The 25,496-nt window shown below is 33.7% G+C and overlaps 1 long non-coding RNA gene across 1 annotated transcript; it reads right to left on the bottom strand.

The window, feature by feature from the left end:
- Positions 1-10,283: 10,283 nt before the first annotated feature.
- On the bottom strand, positions 10,284-11,911 carry LOC144574309 (uncharacterized). The gene is made up of 2 exons (XR_013518180.1): positions 11,876-11,911; positions 10,284-10,552 (listed from the first exon to the last, which is right to left on the bottom strand). It is a non-coding gene; the product is annotated as an uncharacterized LOC144574309 (long non-coding RNA).
- Between the last annotated feature and the right edge of the window lie 13,585 nt (positions 11,912-25,496).

The following is a 25,496-nucleotide window of genomic DNA, read 5'->3' as shown; positions in this document are numbered from 1 at the left end:
GAAGCCAATTCACTTTACATTTATTGAAATTGGCCTGAAGCCATGGTATTGAGTAGGGCTGTAAACGAGCTGGCTCGGGCCGAGCTGGGCCTTAGCTCAGCTCGTTTATTTTGGCCCGAGCCTGGACCGAGCGAGCTGGACCTAGGTTACCCGAGCCAAAACCCCTGGCTCAGCTTGTGACAAGCCAGCCCGAGCTAGCTCGCGAGCTGACGAGCTGGCTCGTTGGACTTTATTGGGCTGTTATTATACAAATTCAAAAATAAAAAAATAAGAAATCCCATTCAAAAAATTTAAGAAATTGTTCAGCAGGCACATCTTCAAGCAACTAAAGCCATATCCTTTCTTCCCAAACCGAAAATACACCAATTTTGCATAATTGCGCCTTTAAAAATGGGACTGGACTTGAAATTATACGGGACTAAACCCTAAATTCACTGTAGCTTAACGAGCCGAGCTAGCCCGGTCCGAGCTGACCCCTGGCTCAGCTCGTTTATTTTGGCCCGAGCCTGAGCCGAGCTGGCTCGTTAACAGCTCGGTCCACTACCGAGCGAGCTATTAGCGAGCGAGCTAGAGGCAAGCCACGAGCGAGCCGCGAGCTTTTTTGACAGCCCTAGTATTGAGATTCGCAGTCACATTCTTATTGACAGATGTCTATTCAACTGGCCTGAAGCCATACTATTAAAAAAAAAAAAATTTCTGTCATAGCATTCAATTTTAGTATGTTCATATTAATTTTTTTTTCTAATAGTTTAATATTCTTAAAAAAGATTTCAAAAGATATTAAGAAGATCTTCCTGAAGAAGATTTAAAGAAAAATTATATGATGCGCAAATTTAACATGATGTCCATATATTTTTTTTCAATAATTTAATCTTCTTGAAGAAGTTAAAAGATATTCTAAGTTGATTTATTTATTTTTCATGGTTGAAGAGATTATAATGAGTTGTTGGACAAAATAATTCAATTGGTTCTGCTTCATTTCCTGAAGTAAATGCAGCAATATATAATAATAATTTTGAAAAAACTTGTGGACATGGACGTGGACAAGAATGAGTTTATTATAATGATAATTATTACAAAAACACATATTTCTACCCGAAGTGAAAAAATAATGAAGAAAATATGAACGAGAAAAGTGACAGACAATAAAAAAAATAAAAAAAATTCATACTATCATTGTGGTGATAGAAGTCATTTCTTTTTTATTTTGAGTTTTGTTAGTCTGTTGGTTTTAATTGATTCAACCTTAGATTTAGTTTGAGGTCAAATTGTACAAATTACCTAATCAGGTGAAATTATGATTTATCAACTATTTGACAAAACTAGTATGATACCAAACTAGCCAGGTACAAATTAAAATCGAAAGAATTGATCCTAACATGAACTCATATAAGTGCAACTGGTCTCTTGCCTTGAATTTCCTTGGTTAAAAAAAAAAGGTTACCTGTTGTTCGCACCGCACAATATTCATATTAATTGATACAACACCATAATATTGCAATTGTTGTTATAATTTCGTTATCATAGTGGTATTTTTTTTATTGTAATTGTTGTTAATTAAAAAAATGATTGAAAGTTTCGGAAGAGCAATATTATTGTTATGCGGAGGATATAAATTTATATTGATGATGCATTATATTATTCTAAGTCTCAAAACAATTTGTTAAGCTTTAAAAATATTTGCCGAACTGGATATCATATTGAGACAACTAATGAAAAAAAAATGTTGAATATATGTATATAAAAACAATGCATATTGAAAATAAATTGCAATTAAGTTTTCCTCCGATTTGTACTACACATATATTAGTACAATTGAAGCACATGTTGAAAACCAGTAGTTTACAGATAATAATATATTTATAGTTTGGCATGACTGGTTGGGCCATTGCAGATCAATAATGATGCGAAAAATAATAGAGAATTAATGTGAACATTCATTAAAGAACCAGGAGATTCTTTAATCTGATGAGATTTTTTTATGTGTTGATTTTTATTTCTATAACGTATGCAATGTGATATTGTGAAACACTATATTCACCGTGTGAACTATTTGAATATTTTATGGTTTTAATTGACGCATTAACAAAATGGTCACATGTATGTTTATTATCAAATCACAACCTGGCGTTTGCAAGATCACTTCCTCAATTGATTTGATTAAGAGCATAATTTTATGATTATCTAATTAAGGAAATAGATCTAGACAATGCCGAAATTAATGTTGAACATCCGGTAGATGTTCATAAATAAAAGAAAGATATGATATTTTTAATGCAACAATACTAATTCGCATTATGCCAACAAACTATTATAAAATTTCTCCTTTATAATTAATTTTTTGTCACATACCTAACATTTTCCATATAAGAATTTTTGAATGTGCGGTATATGTTCTAATTGCTCCACCACAATACACTAAAATGAGACATTAAAGAAAGTTGAGAATTTATATTGAATTTGAATCTCCATATATAATAGAGTATCTAGAACCATTGATAGGAGATTTATTCACAGCTAGTTTTGCCGATTGTCATTTTGATGAATTAATATTCTCAACTTAGGGGGAGAAAACTATTACATTCTGAAATTTTAAAACATGATTAAATTTCTAAATCGATCATTTGGCTTAAATAAAAAAAAATTATTAACTTAACGATCGTTCAGAAATTTTCTGACCGACTAAAACGAAACTAAAATTTCGTAATATAAATAATGTATGAAATTATGTATAATAAAATTTATAGATTTAGAAATAAAATAAAATATAGCACTAGGAATAAAATTATAATTATTCGGTGAATTAGAAACTTAGAAAATCCGTTACAATCCCTTTTAATTTTTAGTAAAGAAGAAATTGATTTAATTAGATTCGTGTGAATAAATAAGTAATTGAATTCCAAATAAGAGTATAATTACACGAAATTATTTGTACAAATAAATTATGTAAATTATAAAACTCGTTCATTTAGAATTTTTAGAGAACTAATTGAATGTATATAATAATATAAAAGGAGATCGAATTATTCGAATCTGAAATTTAGAATTTAAAACCTGAAATATTATAACGAATATATGATAAATTTTACGAGACTTGATTCTAATTTTTTGTAACATAGAACGTCTTAAAATAACCGATTGACCAACACAAATCCTGATATAATACCATTCATTGGATTGAATAAATTTAGAGCCTCCCTTGTAAATTAAAATACTCTGCAATTATCTTGGTCGTCCGATCTAATCTAGCACGAATCTTGAAGCAGCCTTTTAATAAACCCCTCTCGTTCTCTCTTTCTCTCCTCTCCCTCTACCCGTGACAGAAAACCCCCAGCCCGCCCCCTTCCTCTTTCTACGCCAAAGCAAGAGGGGCTCCGCCCCCTCCCCTCTCCCGTCGCCGGCGATCCCACCAGACCCGCCGCCCCACTCTCTCATCTCTTTCCTTCTCGGTCCGACCCACCAGACCCACCAGAATCCCGCCCCCTCTCACTCTTTCCCGCTTCTCCTTCCCTCCCATGAAACCCTAGAAATTAGGGTTCGGCTTGGTGCTGTCCCGGTGCTCTCTTGGTGCTGTGCTGGTGTTGGCTTGGTGCTGCTCTGGTGCTTGCTTGGTGCTGTGCTGGTGTTGGCGTGGTGCTGCCTCGGTGTTTGCTTGGTGCCGTGCTGGTGATGGCTTAGTGCTGCCTCGGTGTTTGCTTGGTACCGTGCTGGTGATGGCTTGGTGCTACCTCGGTGCTTGATTGGTGCTGTTCTGGTGCTTGGTTGGTGCTGAGCCGTGCTAATTTATGGTTGTTATTGCTCCGGTGTCGATTCCCCTTTCCCCTTTGCTCTCTCCATACCAGGCTAGCTCTAATCGGATAAATTATCGAGCCTCTTGTTTAAATTGATTGTATTTTGTTGAGGGAATTGTAGTAATTACACCTTTTTGCTCAGGTTGTTGATTTTCCCGGCAAAGGTGCTGACTTGTGGCTTGTGCCTTGTGAGATGTTCTGTTTTGCTGGTTGGTGCTGATTTGCTTCTGACATGTTTGTTTCCGTTTTACTGGTTGGTGCTGATCTGATTCTGGTTTGTCTGTCTGGTTTCGCTGGTGAATGTGGTGCCTTGTATCTGACCTATGCTTGTCTCTGTTTTGCTGGTTTTATTGTGCATGGCTGTGTTGTGTTGTATGAATGGCGAAGTGCTGGTACCAGTGGTACCAGCCCAGTATACTACTGGTATGGTGCTGAATTTTGCATGATTACCAGCATTTGACCTGACAGGGACCGTATTGCAATTATTGCAAAACTTTGGTTGATTATGTCAGAAACCAGCCCTTGTAGAAATTTATTTAAGAGAGGGGCCTAAATGCAAAACTGTTATGCCTTGTGGTGAATTCAGCTTTAAAATGATGTGAATTAATTGTAACTTTGGACCTCTCCTTACTGGGCCGAATTGATGTTGTATTGTAACATGGGCCAAGTTGAAAATGTTAATTAATTGGATAAAGGGCTTTAGGCCTTTAGTACATACATACTTAAAATTGATAAATGGAATTGGACTTGAATTAAAATGATTATAAATGAGCCGAAAGGTATAAAAGAATTGACGGATTTAAAAGACGGCTTTTGAAATTTAAGTTTTGATAATGCAACTGAATTAAACCAAGTATACGTATAATATAGGTGTAGGCTCGGTTGAGCAAGACTTAACGAGGCAATTCGAGACGCCTGATCCGTAACTAAGCGGTACGCTCGTCATAATAAGGTGCGGGATTCTTGGACTTGTTTGATACTTTATTTTCAAGAATTAAACTGTTATTCGTTTGTCATGTTGAATATCATTGATTGCATCATTGAATTGTGTAGAGCATTTGCATAGCCCAATCAAATTAAACTCGAATTGATGTGACTTGAGTGATTTGCATGCTGATATGGTTGTAGGTTGTGTCGATCTATTATGATCTGATTTGATTGAAAGTCACCACGATTTGATTTGATATGTATGTGAATGGATTTACGAAGTTAAGCACTTAGATACAATGAATTTGCCAAGTCGGGCTGTATGCTGACTTGGATTCCCAGGATCCTAATGGCCTTAGGTGAACGGCCCTCGATGTTCCCAGTACCGGTTGGGACGAGGGAGGGTGATTATGTTATGAGATGTGATTGGAAATCGTGGGTGACATGTGTAACGTCTGTGGCTCGGTGACATTCTCCTACGTGTTAATGCATTTGGAAGGTCAATTGACTATTACGACTATTGGAATGATTCCAACGAGGATTTTCTTTATATGATTTGAACCAGACCTTAATAAACTGTTAAGCCAAGCGATTGCAGATGGGTGTCAGATAAAGGGTCCAGCGGTTGGCCATATTTAGGTGTCAGTAACCCTACAGATGTGAGTTTGATAAAGGGTTCAGCTCGAAAGAACATCTGCAATTGCTACAAGCCCTAATTGATTGAGTTAAGCCAAATATATGTTGTGTTTGAAATTCATCTTGGAAATTCGGTGAACTGTGGTTCAGGTTGATAAATTGTTGTCGAGCACTGGCATTCTGTTATTTATGATTATATATATATATATATATATATATATATATGTTTGCATTGTTATTGTTTGGGTTTCATTTTTGAATATGGAGTTTGATTGCAAGTCCAATAATCTAAATTGTGGCAAATTTCGCACTGAGAATTTATTCTCACCCCCACCCTCCCGATTATTTTCAGGTTTATTTCACGGATGCAGCAAATGAGGATATTGGTAATGCATATAAAAGATCCACTGCCTTGCGTGTATACGTGACACTTGATAGATACACGCGGCAGGCTGTCAGACCCCGGGGATTTGGGGTGTGACAAAAACAATTGGCTGGGAAAATATATTAGTAGGAATGAATTATCATTGTCTCATTTTGATCCTCGTACTAAAGAATGTGAACTAAATGTTCAAAAGATAATTTATTTGTAAAGATTAGCTATTGCTAGACGCATTCACAGACTTAAAGAAAGTGATCAAATCACATGTATCAGCTGCTAATGCTCAAATTAAAGTCAATGTCTGTGTTGGATAGACTAATGAAATTATAACACGCATGAAGCGTGGAAGATCAATCGGTTCCAAAGATTAAAAAAATTCTCGAAAAAGAAAAGAGGCAAAAAATGAAAATGGTCAAGTCGAGGATATGATAATTTCATATAAAACTCCATGAGAGAATTAAATTATAAATAATATTGGAGTTCCAGCAGAAACTTAGGAATCTGAAATTCATAAAAATAAAGAGATCTTGATAAATTATATCATGAATGGAATAAGATGGAACCGAGATAAAATTGATATCAATGATATTTTTTTGTATATAATATAGCGCTAAATATAATAAATATTGAGGATCATGACTAGAAGTCTATTAAATAATGTTGACAAAGAAATAATTGGCCAAAATGAAAAGACAGAATTGAGGTAGAGTTAAACTCTCTTGAATAATAAAAGTTTTGGACCTGTAGTCTCAATACCTGAAGGTATAAACTATGAATGATAGAAATTGATATTTAAGCAAAAACAAAATGAGAAAGTGAAATTTTGAGATATACTCACCTATGGTGGATGTAATAATTTTTTGGTAATTAATTAATCTGGCAATACAACTTGATTTGCGTCTAATGGATGTTGTTTGAAAATGATATTAATTTGAAATTTTTTGAAGGATTTAAGATGTCTGAAGCATGTAATTTAAGTTCTTAGGAATATTATTTAATTAAATTGAATAAATATTTATATGAGCTTAAGCAATTTGGACGCATGTGGTATAATCGTCTTGTGAATATTTATTGAAATATTGATATAAAAATGATACAATTTGTAATCTGGCAATACAACTTGATTTGCGTCTAATGGATGTTGTTTGAAAATGATATTAATTTGAAATTTTTTGAAGGATTTAAGATGTCTGAAGCATGTAATTTAAGTTCTTAGGAATATTATTTAATTAAATTGAATAAATATTTATATGAGCTTAAGCAATTTGGACGCATGTGGTATAATCGTCTTGTGAATATTTATTGAAATATTGATATAAAAATGATACAATTTGTTCATGTATTTTCATGAAAAGATTAGGAAATGAATTTATTATAATTATAGTTACTGTTGATGATCTAAATATCATTGAAACTCTGGAAGAGCTTCCAAAAGTAATAAATTATTTAAAGAAAGAATTTGAGATGAAATATTTTGGGAGAATAAGGATTTTTCTTGGATTGCAAATTAAACATTTGAAAAATGACAGTTTTATGTATCAAGAAAATTATACTACAAGGGTGTTGAAACGATTTTATATGGATAAATCGTATCCATTAAGCACTCTGATAGTTGTAAGATCATTAGATATGAATAAAGATCTTTTTAGACCTCGAGAAAAAAAAAAAGAATTATTTGGTCCTGAAGTATCATATCATAGTGCAATATGAGAAGAAAATAAAGATCTTGCTGAACATACAGTACATGATATATCATTTGCTGTAAATTTATTAGCAAGCTTTTCTTCCACGCGAAGATATTGGCATGAAATTAAACATATACTTCGCTACCTGTGAGAAAATTTAGCAATACACGAAGCAAGTCGAGAATGTGTTTGGTTAATATATGTGATTCGACACATTCGTCAAACATATGGCTTATCTTTTAAAAAAATGATCCCGATGATCATATATGAATATAATATTGGAGATAGAACAAAACACATTTCACCAAAATTCTTTTTCACCCATGATCTTCAGAAGGATAATGTCATTAATGTTCATCAAATCCGTTCAAGTGAGAATCTAGTAGACCTATTCACCAAGGCACTTCCTACTGGGACATTTGAAAAACTGGTCTGCAATATTGGTGTTCGTCGATTTAAAGATCTTGATTAATGTTGTCATGAAGGGGAGTTAATACGCATTACATTTTTCTTAACCATGGTTTTTCCCACTCGGTTTTCCTGGTAAGGTTATAATCATGTATTAAGAAAAATAATGTACTCTTTTTCCTTCACTAGATTTTTATTTCATAGGAGGCATACTCTTATATATTAGACATTCAAGGAGAAGTGTTATGAATAAAATATTTATGGATGTCTATGTTGCAACTCTTCTGAGCAATTACTGCAAAACTTTTCTTTAAAGAAATATGTTTCTCTCCCACATTTATCTATAGAGTTAATTTTAGATGGTTTGTAATTTACATTTTTTAACCTATAAATAGATGCTTTATGTGAATGTATTAGACACACAAGAAAAACATATGAATGAAAGATAGCCAGTCATCTTATATCTTGTTTACCTTTCTTTATCTTTATTTTACAACAATACCAGTAATTTTATGTTAAATCATTAAATTTTCTAAGTATTGTCGTTGTCTTCAAAGTTTTTAAGTGCATTAAATTTATTCCTATAACACTAAAAAACCTAGATATATACAATTAAATATTTGCACATATATCATATTAATATTTATTAATATTTAAGATGTCATATCAAAGACATTGAGATTTGCAAATATATAATTTGGATGGGAAAATTTTAAAATAGTGAATTTTTGATATATATACACGTAATTTCGTCTAAATATTACTTTTCTAAACTTATGGGAGACGAATATTGATGTTAATATCTATGAATCCTATGTAGCATGGACACGGACATGAACACAAGTGTCCGACATGGCACAACATTTTCAATAAATTATGGACAGGATATGAATTTGGACACGGATAACGAAAAAGTGCAACAAGATATATTTGCAATGCTAATTGACATTGAGATGAATAAAAATGTTAAAAATGGGTGACAACAATAGAACAAAATGGACATAAATTGAAAAACTTCAAGGACCAAAAGATTGTTTGTTGTCCAATTTGTTTTTGAAACAAACAAAACTTCGAAGGATATTATATGTGTAATTTACTCTTTATTTTCCTATGCCAACAATTTTTGTTTTCAAACGTGTAATAAGTTATTAACAAATGAGGGTTCAATGGTTAATTGTGTTAAATTAATATGACATTTTCAGATAATTTCTACAAACTAATTAATGAGAAAAATATATTCAGTCATTATTTTTTAAATGTAAATCTTCTACAAACTAATTAATGAGAAAGGTTGAGTGTTGCCGTGTTGGAGATGCATCCATGTTCTGGTCAAAACAATAAAACATCCATCACGCCAACAGGACAACATATGAGACATGAAACTTTCTTCGCTTCCTCACCAGTGTGGATCAGACGGTTTTTAAGAAGATCCAAATTTAGCGTCTTAATTCAAAAGCAGCCTTTCTTTCGGAAAAAGCTTGCGCATGCATTTCCCCGAGATCCTCTAGCATGTATTTTATGCACCTCTGATGAATCTTGGTATAGTTAACTGTTGCAGTACTGCAAGCAAATGAAATGAGTATGCACAATTAATCAAACCAACTTGATTATGTTATTTGGAGCAAGAAGATATAATTAATATATATCTCATTCAAATTGCAATTTCTCATATACGGCTTTATGGAATATCACCTACGTACATACGTACCCCATATCCAAAAGCAATTTAAAGGATACCCAATATACTAATTTTTTTCTACAAAACATTAGATGCAGTGGCTCAGAATATATATTTTGAAGAAGAAAATTAAGAAACTGAAGGGGTGCAGAGGATAGTTTCATGCATGAAAGATAACATATACCAGAAATTATTCATAAAAGATCAGTATGCAAGTATACACAAGTCATAACAAGCAAGAAAGGTTCTCACGACTCTGGATCAGGTACTGTACCTGAATGTCAAGTGATCTAAACCTGCATTTTCATTAGACAAAGGAAAAAGGTCAAAAAAAAAAAGGGTTAGGCAATATCCTCTTACATGTAGCTTTCTTCTCTCATCTTGCAAATAATGCAACCCCTTGATGTGTGCTTTTTCCAATTTGCACAAATAGAAAAACCTTTTCATGATTGGAGAAAATTGGAGGGATAATATGACTGGGACATCAGCAATAAATCCATTCCATTCTTGTCATTTTCATTTGAAAATTTTATTGTTGTCGAATACATAAAGAAGCGACACAAATTTTTGGTCCTTAGAAGACAGAAAATTAAGAAAGACCAATCCTTAGTTAAAATTTCCATGAAAATTCTCATCCTGGCCACTTTACAGACCAAACTTAGAGTCTAAATGTCACACCCCAAACCAGGAATTCTGGATTAAGGTGTGATCAACCTCGCCTCGTGCTTAATTAATCATTAAGCACGCAAGGCTAATCATAAATAATAAATCAAACAGCAGCGGAAGCAAAATAATATAAATGTCAAGCATCAGTCACATAGCAAATAAATAAACATACAAATACATAACATATAATTCGATCCATCTCGGATCCAAATAACACCATCTATAGAAGGGGATACATGATCTATCGAGCCCGTATATATAACACAGGAAATACGGGACTCGTAAACCTAATCAAAAGCCTAACCCTAACTAGGTCAAGTGGTATGGCCCTCGGGGACAGCTCCTGACATCTCCTGCTGCGGACCGCCAGAACCTGTACCTAAAACCCACGAAACAACTTGTGGGTGAGCGACGAATCGCCCAGTATGTGACCCAGAATTATCCTCTCAGGGATCCTCTACGGTCAAAGCACTTTTATTTATAAAATGAATACAATTGAAAATATGCACATGTGTGAACCTATATTAATAGCTAATAGAATTTACAATACTTTTGAATGATGCCATGATGCGATTATTCTATTATGCCAACATGCGAAATAAATCCAAAATAAAATCAAGGTGTAATATCGGATATAAATCAAGTCGGAATCCAGTGCTCCTTGCACTGTGTGCCCAAATACAATAATAATAATAATAATAATATGGATAAAATAATCACCCCGTGCCGTGCCAATAGGATCAAAAAGATCCAAACAATATAATCCAAGGACTGTGATCAGAGTGCAATGATACACGTTGCCTAGTGACATCGAGCATTGCTCCACAAGATAATAGCACACTAGCCGATGGTTATATCAAATCCAATGTGTCATCTCGCCTAACGATTCATCACCCAAACATATCCAATAGGAGAAATCATACAATGCAGGTTGTAAAAAGTTAATCTCTTTCCTCATGAGCAGAAGAGAACTCTACCGTCCGGCCAGACCAATAGGACACCACACATGGATTCTACCCAAACCGGTGCTGGAACCTCGTACAAGATTCTACCCAACACTACCCGGCTTGGAATCCCGTTTTGGATTCTACCCAAACCGGTGCTGGAACCCCACACAAGATTCTACCCAACACTACCCGGCTTGGAATCCCGTTCTAGGCAAAGTAGCTCCTAATGTAGGGAAGGAATAAATCCCGAATCGTATCGTGCCACAGAACTCGAGTCCGAAACTGCTCACGTCAAATAGTAAAATGATCGAAAATGATAGATAATCAAAGTTTATACATATAATATAAATCCTAAAGCCATCCAAGGATCAAGTGACCCTCAGCTCAGTGGCTGTCGGGCCGTCCCATGCCAAGTGACACCAAGACAGAACGAAGTCACTCGGCTCTGCTCAGCTCTCACCAATGCATGCGTATGCACGTAAAATAATAATAAAGTCTTCTACGAGAAGAAGACAACTAATAACCTAATATTCTAATAAGAGATATATATATATAATATTATTTAATTGCTCTACTCTTAAAATACAGTAAATTCGGGTTTTTCAGGGTTTATGCAATTCTACCTACAGTGCAGAAAGGATAAACATGCTCTAAAGTTTTAATGCAACTACTTAAAAATAAAGTGCGGATGTCAGGTCAGATGGAACGACTGGTAAGAGTACGCCCACGAAAAGAATAATTCAGATATCCCACACTTGAGGGGGCTGGAGTCTCTGTCGCTAATAATCAACATGCTCCGAACTGCGGGTCCGTCGGATCGGCCCACGGGTCGGACTCGTACGGAGTTGACAGATCTGTGATCACGTAATTTAAACTAATTAATATCTACGCTAATTTTATTCTAACCCTCGTCCCAATTAATGTGCAAGTCAATTCCTCGATTATTTTGGTTTTTCGTAAAATTACCGATTCAGTCGGTCTGACTGATCCGGTTAGGCACATATTAATTATTTAATTTCATGTTATCGAGCTTAACATTAATTATAATTTACATGTTCGTCAGATATTGATCATTCACTTTGATCTAATTTTAATCTACACTAACTTATAGTTTTTAATAATTTAATTTGGAGATATATTCCTTGTAAAATTTTAAATATTGAAATATTCGCCAAAAATAATTATCCGTGAGTTACGGTATTTTTAAACGTGTTCTAACTTCTTATTTAGTTTAATTTATTTTAAATTAGCTCTCATATCCGTAACCGGTCGAATGCGATTCTTTTCAAAAGTAAATTTAGTATTGAATTCAACTAATGCCGCTAATTTAATAAAATATGTAATTTGTATAATTATTACTAAACTAATATTTGATTCTAATATGTTTTAGTCATTTTATAATTTAGATACAAAATTTGTTTTATAAAAAAAAATTTAGAAGTAGATGGTTATCTAATTTACGTGTTTCCTAATTAATTTTACGTCGAGTAATTCGTTATCTTATAGTTAGTCTAATCCTACGCATAATTTGTCGTTTTGAATCTAAATTAAAATAACTATTTTTCATTTAAGTCTCAAAATATGTTTAGAACATTTTTAATTTAAAAACATAATACAAACTTTTATTATTTTATTTAATGGGTTGGGTGTTGCTTTAAATATCATTTAATTAACAATTCATTAAATATATTCGGTAGGACATTTGATAATCGATCTATAATAAGCTTGTGCAAATTGTATACGAGTATTGTATAAATAGTCATGTGTGCTTATATGTCATATAACTTCAAAAATAAAATTGAAACCATCATACATTAGTATTTGTTTATATACTAAGGTAAGTGATATTATTATGTTAACTTGTTGTTAGTTATGATCTAGTTATGAATTTCATGTACATAGCTTGACTTGATTAATTAAAAGTATGTGTATGCTTACTACTCAAGTTGCATTGTATATAGTAATTCGACGGGATTTCTTCAATTTTGTTTAATTTAAAAGAAAACTAGCTAGGAAATAATTAATAGTAGGGGTGGCAACGAATCAAACTGAATCGAACTTATTCAAGTTTGAGTTTAAGTTTGAATAAGATTTGAATTAAATTGGATTTGATTGGTTTCGAATCGAACTAATTTCAAATCGAATTAATTACGAACTACACATTTTTTGAATAGAAGTCAATTGAATTACGAGCGACAAACCCTTTTTGTCTTCCCTAATTAATAGTACATTATATATTTAATTCAATATAAATTGGCTATAAATCCGTTAATTTACACCATATTTATTTTTAATATTTTAATCAATTCACTTAATCCTAAAAATTCATTTTGGTTTTAATACAGTAGCCCAAAATATAGGCCGTTCTAAATGGAGCCGAACCCATTTTTCATTTCAAATGCTTAACGTTTTACGCATAAGTCCTTCACATTGGGAGATATTACTAAGGTGTACATTTTAACAAATTCACCCCTTAATTTATAATATTAACACCATCGCAGAAATTTGCATATCATATCCTCAATCTTAAGGAAATTACAAAAAAAAAAGGTCCCTGTTAGTTCAAACCGTACCAGAAAACTGATACCGAACTGGTACCCATTACTAGTCACCACAATAGAAAGAAGATTCAGAGGGATGTCAAGTATATTTGAGGTTTGAACCGGATATCACAATCTATACGTTCCCAAGTCATTTACTACCGAAACCCCTTATTCTAAGCAAGTAAAGAGATAAAATAATAACAATCACCACCAAAGATTTAAGCAAGCAAATTCATGATGATCTCACCAACAAGAAATAGATACGAGACAAACAAGTTTGGTTCAACATTTCGATTCACAAAGTAACAAAGCCAACAAGAATTCACAATGCACAAGTCGAATCAGCCACACGGCTTGGCTAAAATTCAGAAATTCACAAGAAATTGATTTACCCGAAATTGCTTTTCGATCACGGCTAGGGATGAAGCATGGTCGGTATGAAGGTTGCGACTCTCTCCACGACCTTGCGTTTAGGCTCTTCTCATAGTCTCCGAACATCACCAAGCCAAGAACGCACGACTTCGTCGCCGAAATCACAAGGACTACTCTAACGGGTTGGATTAATAAAATCAAACTCACAAGAAAGAGAGGGACGGGGAAGTGAAGAGAGAGATGTTTTTCTCAACGCATGAGCGAAACTAAAAGAAGCAACAACCAGAGGAAATGAAGGAGAGGCACTTATGTAACCACAAATAGGCATGAGAGAAAGGGGTTTAGTCACCCTCAGAGAGTGGTTAGCCTACCCACGCGGGTCAGCCGCGATTTTCGTCGCCCAGGGCAGTGAAGTCAAGGGAGGGGGCGTGGGTTTACTGACAGCCGACGAGACGGGCTCGTACGGCGTAGAGGCGAGAGCGGGGAAATCAAATCCCGTCGTTTCTTTCTTCTGGCAGGAAGGAAAAGAGAGAGAGGGAAGGCGGAGTGGGCCCCGTGCTCAGTGGCAGAGATGGAGAGAAAGAGAGAGACCTCTCTTGCGTGAAAGGGAGAAGGAGAAACGGGGAAGGGAAAGAAAGGAGGGGTGTGGGGTCCGCTGTCAGTGGAAGAAGAAGAGTAAAGAGGGAAATGGAGAGGTTTATACTGCCGGACCCGAACCCAATTTCAAATTGGGTTAATTCCCAATTTTTCCAATTACTTCAAATCAAGGGTTGTGATGTCTTCAGGATTCGTGTTAGATCTTAAATCCAAGGGTTTAGAAAATTCAGAATTCCAATATAACTCATTTAGTTTGTTTTAAGAATCCGTTTCTTTTATAAAATCAATCGAGAGTTCGCAAAACATTATAATGTCGTACTAATATTTCATATGTTTATTTCTCAAGTTAGGATTCGGATAATTCGTTCTCAATTTATATAATTATATATATATTTGATTAAATCTCAAAAAAATTCTTAAATGAACTAGTTTTATAAATTCTATATTTTTATTTGTACGAATAATATTATTCGTATAATTATACTCTTAATTAAAATTCAATTATTTATTTATTCACACGAATCTAATTAATTCAATTTCATCTTCTTTCTAAAATGCGAAGGAACTTGTAACAAATTTTTCTAAGTTACGAATTTACCGAATAGTTATAATTTTATTCATGGTGCTACATTTTATTTTATTTTTAAATCTCTAAATTTTAATATACATAATTTCATAACTCAAATTTTTAGTTTCGTTTTAATCAATCAGATAAAATATGTACCATCGTTAATTTAATTAAAATTTTATTTAAGCGAAATGATCAATTTAACAATTTAATCATGTTTTAAAATTCGCAATATAACACTAAACATAAAAATAATACATTGACAATCATTACTCATTTACTACATAATCAAAATAAAAAATAAATATGGTTCTGACCTTGAAGTTCAAACATGTTCTGCTAATGCATTCATTTGAGCTCCTGAAATCAAATTACTATATTTAAAAGTATCACCACTATGTTGAAATACCAGTAAAATTAAGAAAGACAAAATTACCTTAGTTGAGATTTCCAGGAACATTCTCAGCACTGCCACTTGACAGACCAAATTTAGAGTCTAAACGCATGCGAAATATTACATCGACAAGAGAAATGGACCCTAGTTGAAGGAAGAGGAATGGACCCTAGTTGTGCTGCTGATCATGCGAGAAGAGAAGCCATTCTGTGGCTTCAATACTGTTGATATTTGCTGCTTTGTAGTTCTTTCTTTTCTGTTCTATGTTTTGCAGTTATTGTTTGGTTTGCAAACTATACAATCTCATAGCCATTTTCAGAGTTTAAAAAAAAAAGACAATCATTACTCATATACTACAAAATTAAAATTAAAATTAAGATTAAAATAATATAGACCTGGGGTCTGACCTAGAAGAGTGTTGGGATTATTCTAGAAATGGGAAATACCGGTACACAGATACCAACTACAAGAAACCCGCAAAAGATCTAATATACCGTACATCAAGATAAACTGAGAAATTAGAGACAAATATAACTTGCATGCAACCAAAACCAACAACAATAAAGTAAAGATGTTACCATGAAATAGATCGAGTCCAACAAGCACATAAGAGAAATCAAACACAAGAGATAAGGTGATTCGGTCGAGCTTACTCCACCGGAAGGCAACAAACCAACAAACTTCACTATTAAATAAGATATTACAAAGAGTTACAAGAGTGTTTCAATTGTTAACACAAACAATCATTCTATCTCACTATCTCTACTCCTCTCTCTCTATTTCTCTCTTTTATGTTTTACTCAAAGAGCTACTAATCACACCATCAAACAAAACAGTTAGGTCACAAGATATAAAAAGATGAGTGGGGAGGGAGTTGGGCCTTAGGCCTTATTTGGACCTAAGGAAAAATTCCAACAAAGTGTAAATGGAACATGTTCAGGAAATGCATTCATTTGAGCCGAGTATGGCTAATATAACATCAGTGTCATTTCAGTTTATATAACACCAACTCCAAAATCTATCAAATTGAGTTCAAATGATGACTCCAAACCGTTCAAACTAATTTACTTTATGAGTGATGCGTTTACATTCAAATTTTTTATATTTTCAAGTTATTTTAGTATCAAATTAAGCGGAAAAAAAATTGAAAAATGAATGTATTAAAATTAATTTAAAAACTTACACATTTGACCGCTTGACTTGATACCAAATAAACTCAAAAACTTATAAATTTTACATGTAAATGCACAACTAATGAAGTAGACCGGTTTGAATAGTTTGGATTTACCATTTGAACTCGATTTGATAGGTTTTAGAATTTATGTTATATAGACTGAAATGACACTGATGTTATATTATCCATACTCATTTGAATCTTGTGTATTCCTGAAATCAAATTACTATATTTAAAATTGTCACCAGTATGCTTCATTTCTTAGAGAATTTGATATTGCACGTTAGAATAACCACCAAAAAAGGCAAATGCCAGGGAATGGAATATTGATTTTTAATACTGTAATTAGGCCTGGAATCAGTATCAACTGCACAAGCTACAGATTCCATTCCATCTTTCACGTGATTACCTTAAAACAAAAGAAAAGACAACTAATCACAAAATTCAACACAGAACAAATTACCCAGGTTTTATAAAACAAAATTTTTGAAGATTTTTGAAATAGCAAATTAACGATCTCCACTAAATTCCCCAATCTCTTTCTTCTTCTTCTTCTTTTTTTTTTTTTTTTTTTTTTTTGTGAAATCTCCCAATCTCTTTCAACACACTATTTTAACTGATTTTTAAGATTTGGAAATTCAACACAGAAGCGATCATCATCTTTCGGATTCAAGAAAAATTCGAAGTTTCAACAGAATTGGTTCGAATTGGATGAAAGTGATGAAATTGTTCAGTGAAAGTGATGAAATTGCTCAGCGCCTAATCAATTTTGAAGAGGCTGAAGCAGAGCACCTTACACCCTGTTTGGATGAAGAGTAGAGTAAGGAAGGGGAGGTGAATAATACAAGTCAATGACGAAGCCACATTGAATCAGAAGTGACAATTATTAAGTATTTTTCTAAATAACTCACAGTCTAAAATCTAAATTAATTAATTCACAGTAATTTGCTACCCACTAATCGTACTGATAAAATCTTTTGCCAACACCTAAAACAAATTCCGGCTACGCACATGAAATACGTAGTCTCACCCTTTTGGATTATAAAAGTAAGGGACAAGAAAAACAAAAAGGACTTAAGAATTTATTTCTTAGCTACTTTATATAATAGTATAGATTAGATAATTAAAGTACTCGTTACTACAACCTTTATAAGTTACTTAACCAATTCTTGATATATTTATTACTAATGGACACTTAATTGTTGATTGATATATTTATTACTAAGGGACACTTGTTGTTGTTAACACGAGGTTAACATTCTTTAATTTTGATTTAACCCCAAAAATAATTTTATTCTGTGCAATTTTTGAAGAACATAAATTGCAAATTTGGAAAAGAAAAAAATCAATATGATTGTTTGAAGCTATCTTATAGTGTGGAAAAAATGTGCCGTGCCGTGACTAACACGTTGTGAGTTTGGTCTCATGTCGTGATCAGGTGAATAGTGACACGTACCATGCCGTACCATGACCAAAATGTTGAGGAGTGGTCATGGCACGCGAGTCACGTCCAAACGTAACTAGTTACATTTCTCACATTAATTTAACTATTTTTTTTCATAATTTAAGTTAATTTATTCAAGATTCACCATTTGATTAAGACCTAACGGTTCTAATTATACGTAACTTGCGTGATTATGTGACGTGCCGTGACCGGATCTTTCGCATGACGTGCCAAATTCAAGTCACGGGACACATGAGTCATGGCACGGAACAGTCAAACGTGCCGTGGACTGTTCCGTGACGAAGCCAGCTCCGCCGTGTCATTTTTCCACTCTACTTTCTTATTCTAGTTCGTGATTTAAAACAGGGTTTTGGCCTCTTTATTTTTTTTAATTTTTGACAAAAAAAAAACAACAACTCAATTATGGAGAGGCGAAAAAGAAAAATTTGAGAAAAATGAGGATTGGACGGTAATTGTGGAGTGAGATACGAAAAGGGGAAAAGAGGTACATGGTAAATCCGTTGAAGAAACCAATAATTATTATTCTTTGTAATAATTTGTCCTTTTCGTTGGATGACAAATAAGGGATATGATGTCTATAGTTAACTAATTGGACTATTAAAGACATGACTGATGGGGTAATTTAATGAAATTGCTGTATGTTATTTTTTGTTAAGTAAAGGTTGGAAATAGGACAACTGTCTATTTAATATTAATAAAAAAATTATTTAAATATTAAATATGCGACTTTTCATATAAATAATATATTATCTTTGTAATTACTATTTGTACAAATAAAATTAATAGTATATAAATGTAGAGAATCTTTATTATTAGATTAAAATTTGATTCTCTATAAACTATTTTTGTACGCATCATTGGTGATGTACAATTGTAATAGCTATTTGCAAACACAGTGAATTTAGAATCGGAAAATTTCTCTTTACTACTCTTTACTGTACCCAATACATTCCATATTCGATAGAGAACAGATATCAAAAATTGACCGTACGTCACCCTGAGATATTATTCCATTCATATCCAACTCGTCTATAAGGATTTTTTTTTATTTTGTATATAGCATGGTAATTATTTTAAAATTTTAGTAGATTTTATGTAAATTAAATGTAATGGAAAAGAATATGGTGTGGATCGAGTTTTAAAAAAAAAAATTATTATTTTTTTTCCAGGCTAGGGACTGACTATTCTAGAAAAAAATATAGACATAGTTACAATAAATATATATATATATATAGAGAGAGAGAGAGAGAGAGAGATGGGATATGGTGCATTGCAATGCATGGAGGGGTTTGTGCATTGGACCATAAATCTAAAATTCAAAATTCAAATGGCCGATCCAAACCGTTCATCTTATTCTCCATATTAATATGTGGTTGGAGACCAAATTTTATATTTTTCTGAATTTTTTTACTATTTATTAAGTATTTTACAAAATTGTTGATCCAACGGTGGCTTAACAAAACAGTAAAATCAGCTGCCACCGTTGGATCAACAATTTTGTAAAATACTTAATAAATAGTAAAAAAATTCAGAAAAATGTAAAATTTGGTCTCCAAGCACATATTAATATGGAGAACAAGATGAATAGTTCGGATCGACCGTTTGGATTTTGAAAAATCAAATTTGAACCGTATGTATTTCGAATGCACATTAGTCACTCTCTCTCTCTCTCTATATATATAGTATGTCTAAATTGCTACCAGTAGCACTTCGGTAGCACTTCGACCTAAGTGTTTACAGAGTCAAATTTTAGCATTTGATGTTCAAACAACAAATCCAAACCGTTAGATGTTCAATCTATATTAAAATGTGCTTGGAGACCAAATTTTGCATTTTTTAGAATTTTTTTACTATTTATTAAGCTGGTTTGAAAACCGCTGTTTTTCAATGCTTCAGAAATTTAATAAAAACAACGGTTTTCATATCCTAATAACGAGAACCGAATAACGAGACATCATTAATTGCTGATCAATCGATAAACGGACTCTAAGGACTCTCAAGTTGTACCAAATTGTACGGCTCCCATTCTATAATATCGACAATTAATGCTTCGCTCGATGGAGACTTGGAGACATATATAGTCCTTTCGATCGATCGGTGAGAATGTGAGATGATAATAACGCTAGAGAATGTCACCTTACAAGGGAACCATTTTTTCTATGAACCAAACAAAATTTTGGGATCTTTTTAGTTTTGAATAAATTTTGGTATCCGACTCCGCTCCGGACCAATGGCAATGTGGTTCATCCTTTCTATTTTCATTGGTTTTCCATTAATTTTTAAACGAAAAATTTAAAAACGTATATTGTCTGATGACTGGAAATTAAACTTAAATTTTCACAATTACAATATGAGATTTTAACCACTGAATTATAAGCATACATTTAATATTTCATGAAAACCAATTCTTCAAAAAAAATATTTCATGAAAACCGAACTATATAAAAACTTTAAAAAATATTAAAAAACTTTCGGTTCAATACAATTGTATTATGCATAATTCAAAAATTTAAAATTATAGGTCATGTTTGGTTGTGGAGTAAAGTTAAACCGGATTAAATTTATTATTCCAAGCTAAACCGGAGTAAGTTAATCATGTTTGGTGGAGTAAGCTAAACCACCTCTCTAGGTGGCGTAAGTTACTCCGGTTTAACTCAAATCTTACTCCATCTTAAACCGCCTATGTTACTCCTCGTTTGGCTCCTTAAGCGTGGAGTAAGGGATTTACTCCACCTCTTACTCCACAACCAAACATGGCCATAGTCCCTTAAACTTCATTTTTTCATTAGAAATTGATGGGCAAATGTGCTTTGATCCTGTTGTTTTACAAGCACATGTCACCTCTTTTTATAAGAATTTGTTGGGTACGACGACTGTAAGGGATGTTACGCTAAATCCGGATTTGTGGTCTAGTTCTGAGAAGTTGACTGTTTCTCAATGCATTACTTTAGAGGCTCCTTTCACTCTTGAGGAAATTAAACATACTTTATTTTCTTGCAATCCTAATAAGGCACCCGGTCCAGATGGCCTTTCATTTTTGTTTTATCAAACTTTTTGGGATACTGTCAAGATGGATTTATTCCAATTATTTCAATCTTTTTATTTGGTTTGATATGTCGGACATAACCCTCGACCACCAAAGGTAAAAGGCGATGTCTACTGAGTAGTTTAATCATCAACCAATGAACAATGGTTTGAGCAGGATAGAGTGGGAAGGGCATACTACTTAATATTTAATGGGTTGGTGTTTATGCTTAATAGTGCCAGCAATCTCCAAAGGGGTATGTCAGAAAGAATGACTAATGTGATTCTATTCGTATCTTTATAGCGACTTCTTTCATATGCTTCATTAAGCAATTATGGAAAGGAAGTCTTGAATACTGAATGTGATCTCCATTTCTTTTCTTATCTTATGTCAGAAAGAACGATTAATGTGATTCTATTCGTATCTTTATAGCGACCTCTTTCATATGCTTCATTAAGCAGTCGTGGAAAGGAACTCTAAAATATCGAATGTGATCCCCATTACTTTCTTTTCTCAGCATATGTAAGAATGACTAAATGTGATTCTATTCGTATCTTTATAACGACCTCTTTCATATGCTTCATTAAGCAGTCGTGGAAAGGAAGTCTTGAATACGAAATGTGATCTCCATTAGTTTATGTTCTTATCAGTACCTCTTTGATACGCTTAGCTTTGTTAAGCAGTCAGTTCTTGTAACTGACTTTAGCTACCGTCTATCTTGTAGAGGTAGTTTATATGGATTCTTATAAAAACGGTAAATCTAATCTATACGTTTTTATATGATAGCAGTAAATATGATTTACCTATATATGTGACCGAGTCACGTATATTTCTTTCAGTTCGTAATGTTGACCTTGGTCAGCGTTACAGACACGTGAAAGTTGCTTGTCAGAAAAATATCGATTGTGATCCAATTCCTATCTTCCTCAAAGACCTCTTTCATATGCTTCACTAAGCAGTCGTGGAAAGGAAGTCAGACAGAAAGAATAGTGAATATGATCCCATTTACATTTTCCTAAAAGACCTCTTTCATATGCTTCAGCAAGCAGTCGTGGAAAGGAAGTCAGAAAGAAACAATGTCAAATGTGATCCCACATTCATATTTTTCTTCAAAGAAAGTTTTCTTTCACGGTTCCTTAGAAAGACGGTAAATCTAATTTTACCCATTTTTCATTTTAAAGCAGTAAATCTAATTTACTATAAGCTGTAAATCTAATTTACTTATATACGGGACCAAGTCGGGTATATAATCTATCAGTTACCAATTCTTTATTTTGCAGCTATGCTCAGTTCTTATTTATACCATTTAAAGCACATAAACAATTTATGTGTTTTAAAATCAGATATTCTTTTCGGTCCATAAAGCAATTTGGTAACGTGACAAAGTTCCTTTTGGGCCAGCCATTAGGACACGTGAAAGGGGCTCCCAGGAAAGATTGGGGTCACGAGGACCGCTTAGACTCAATCTTTCCTAGACAGAACCATCTCTTTCTTGTGTGTAAATGACAGCTCTTACTCAGGTACTTTATTGCTTCATCACATTCTTCGATGAACATTACTTATCCAAAGGTTTTCGAAAAGGCGAAAAACTTACACTAAATTTTGCCATTTCAAAAGCATAGAGTAATTTGGTAACATGACAAAGTCCCCTTTGGGCCAGCTATCAGGACACGTAAACGAGGGTTAGACGAAAAGTCGAGACTTTTCTTGTCATTAACCTTGTCGTTTACGGGTGGAGATTAGCAGTTCTTACTTGGGTATTTTATTGCTTCATCACATTCTTAGATATATTCAAATGCAGTTGAAAGTTTTGAAAACGAAAACATAAAGAAAGCATAAAATCCTATTTTATCTTTCTCGGTCGGAAAACCGATCCAAGAAATGTAAAAATTTACATTTCATAAGAAAGCATAAAGAAAGCTTAAATCTAATTTAACTTTCTTAGTCGGTAGAACCGATCCAAGAAAATCTCATTTCTAATCGGTTTTGGACTTAAGCTGCAAATGTAAGAATTAAACTGATATGCGGTATATGCATTTAATTTGCATAAGTTATAACTTTTAGAAAATCAATCAGCGGGAAAGCCTTGTGCTCTGATACCACTGTTGGGGTTTCACGCGGTGCTAACCGGAAACCGTTTAGGCTTAAGGTGCGGAATGACCGTAGAACAAAAATTTCTACGGCCAACTTAAGCTCAGGATTAAACGGGGTATGTCAGGAAACTTTCCAAGGCGGTCCACCTTCAGTATTCCTTTGGCATCAAAACCCAATTTAATCCTTTTACAGATCTACTCCATGATTGATTTCTAAAACTTTAATCTACTTACCAATTAAATAGATTAATATAACATATTTATACCTTGTTTCCAAATCACAGTTGGAATGCAGACCGAGCGAGTAGAGCCTCACCAGGGAAGGAATCGACTCGGAGCATCAGACGTCTGATGCCTCTATCGGTTATCCACCAGGACTAACCAGAGAGCGGTTTGTTTCTTCTGCCAGAAATACCGTAAACCGCGGAATTATGCAAAAACACTATTCATAGGAAAAAGACGAAAACCTGTAAACACGAATTTTCGGTTTGTCAGGTTCATCAATATGCAAAACTGACATACCGCTAAATTCGGTAAAACACTATTTATCGATCCCGTAAATATACTCCACAACAACCCGCAAGATTATACGTCAAGTACGTATAACTTTCTTTTCTCAACCGAAACACTATTTGGGAGAGAAACCGGGAAAGAGAGAAAATACCGATTCGTTTCTGCACGAAAAGATACATGTGAATGTGCATATGTATATCTTTTTTCTCTCTACCCCTCCACCCCTATTTATAGTGTTTAGATTCGGTTGCAAAAGACCAAAATGCGCTCCAAGTTCGGCCTATTTACAAGATATGCCATTGACACCTCATCCTTTTATATGTGAAATGACCAAAATACCCCTTCCACACCCTTCCACATTCTTCTCCATGCTTCTACACATGCAAGGTGGCATAGGTGTGAAATGACCATTTTGCCCTTGTGGATAGGATTGATGACATGTCATCTGGATAGGATCAATGACGTGTCATGCGGATAAGGTCGAATCTGAAAAGACCCGAATGCCCTCGGCCCGAACACAAATAATATTCGTATAATTATTCTGAACAATTATATATATATTTTTCTTTCGGTTATTTGTTTCGGTGTCGATGACGTGTCATCTGGATAGGATCGATGACATGTCATGCGGATAAGGACGAATCTGAAAAGATCCGAATGCCCTCGGCCCGAACACAAATAATATTCGTATAATTATTCTGAATAATTATATATATTTTTCTTGCGGTTGTTGTTTCGGTAATTTATACAATGTGTCCTGCACATTTATAAATTAACCGGTTAACTTTTATACAACGTGTCATACACGTTTATAAATTAACCAATGTTTTTGCTTGTTATTTTTACATAACATTTATAATTTAATTATAACATGTATAATTAATTATAACCATCTTATCATTGATCATAACCAATTTATAATCAATCGAAATAAGATTCTCCGATTAACTCCTATATGGTGTGACCCAATAGGATCTGTGTTATGTTGGTAAATAGAGTTAAAACCGTTTTAACTTCTATAATCATGGGTGGCGTCTGGCAACACATCATGACCATCCAATTACACAGATGATGTTGTACTGTACAATATCACGATCCAGTAAACAATTTACTTGTGTCTGTTCTTCTGTCTCATAGCTATCAGATTAGTTTCAAGGTAGATGTGTGTCATCCTTGCTAACTGAATCTTTTCTTGATCTTGAGCAGATTATCAAATATAATTACTCTTGTAATTATACCGCTAGCAGATAATCTAACTCTATCAAGGGGCCCAGTGATGCTATAGCTCGTATAGAGATACGAGGGACAAATAGTATTCTTGGTAAACTATCACTTCCTCAGCTAAGCTATACATATGGAAAAGCTACCGTTATGACTGCTTTTTACGGACATCGGTAGATAGCAATCACACATACATATTTCTTAGTGAGAACGATAAATACCTCATACTTTAGAACGTGACACTGAATGAAAAACATTAATGACACGAACACAATTCTATTTAATGTTTCATTCGGGGTCTGTCAAATACCATGTTCCTAGAACATGTATCTATGTGATTAAAATGACATCTCGTGTCAGGTGGTTTGTAAAACTTAACCATCTTTTAATCCACATACTAACCTTATAGCG

The sequence above is a fragment of the Carex rostrata genome, chromosome 22 (genome assembly GCF_964058835.1).
Source record: "Carex rostrata chromosome 22, lpCarRost1.2, whole genome shotgun sequence".
NCBI lineage: Eukaryota > Viridiplantae > Streptophyta > Magnoliopsida > Poales > Cyperaceae > Carex > Carex rostrata.
This window is presented reverse-complemented; position numbering and strand designations above follow the sequence as displayed.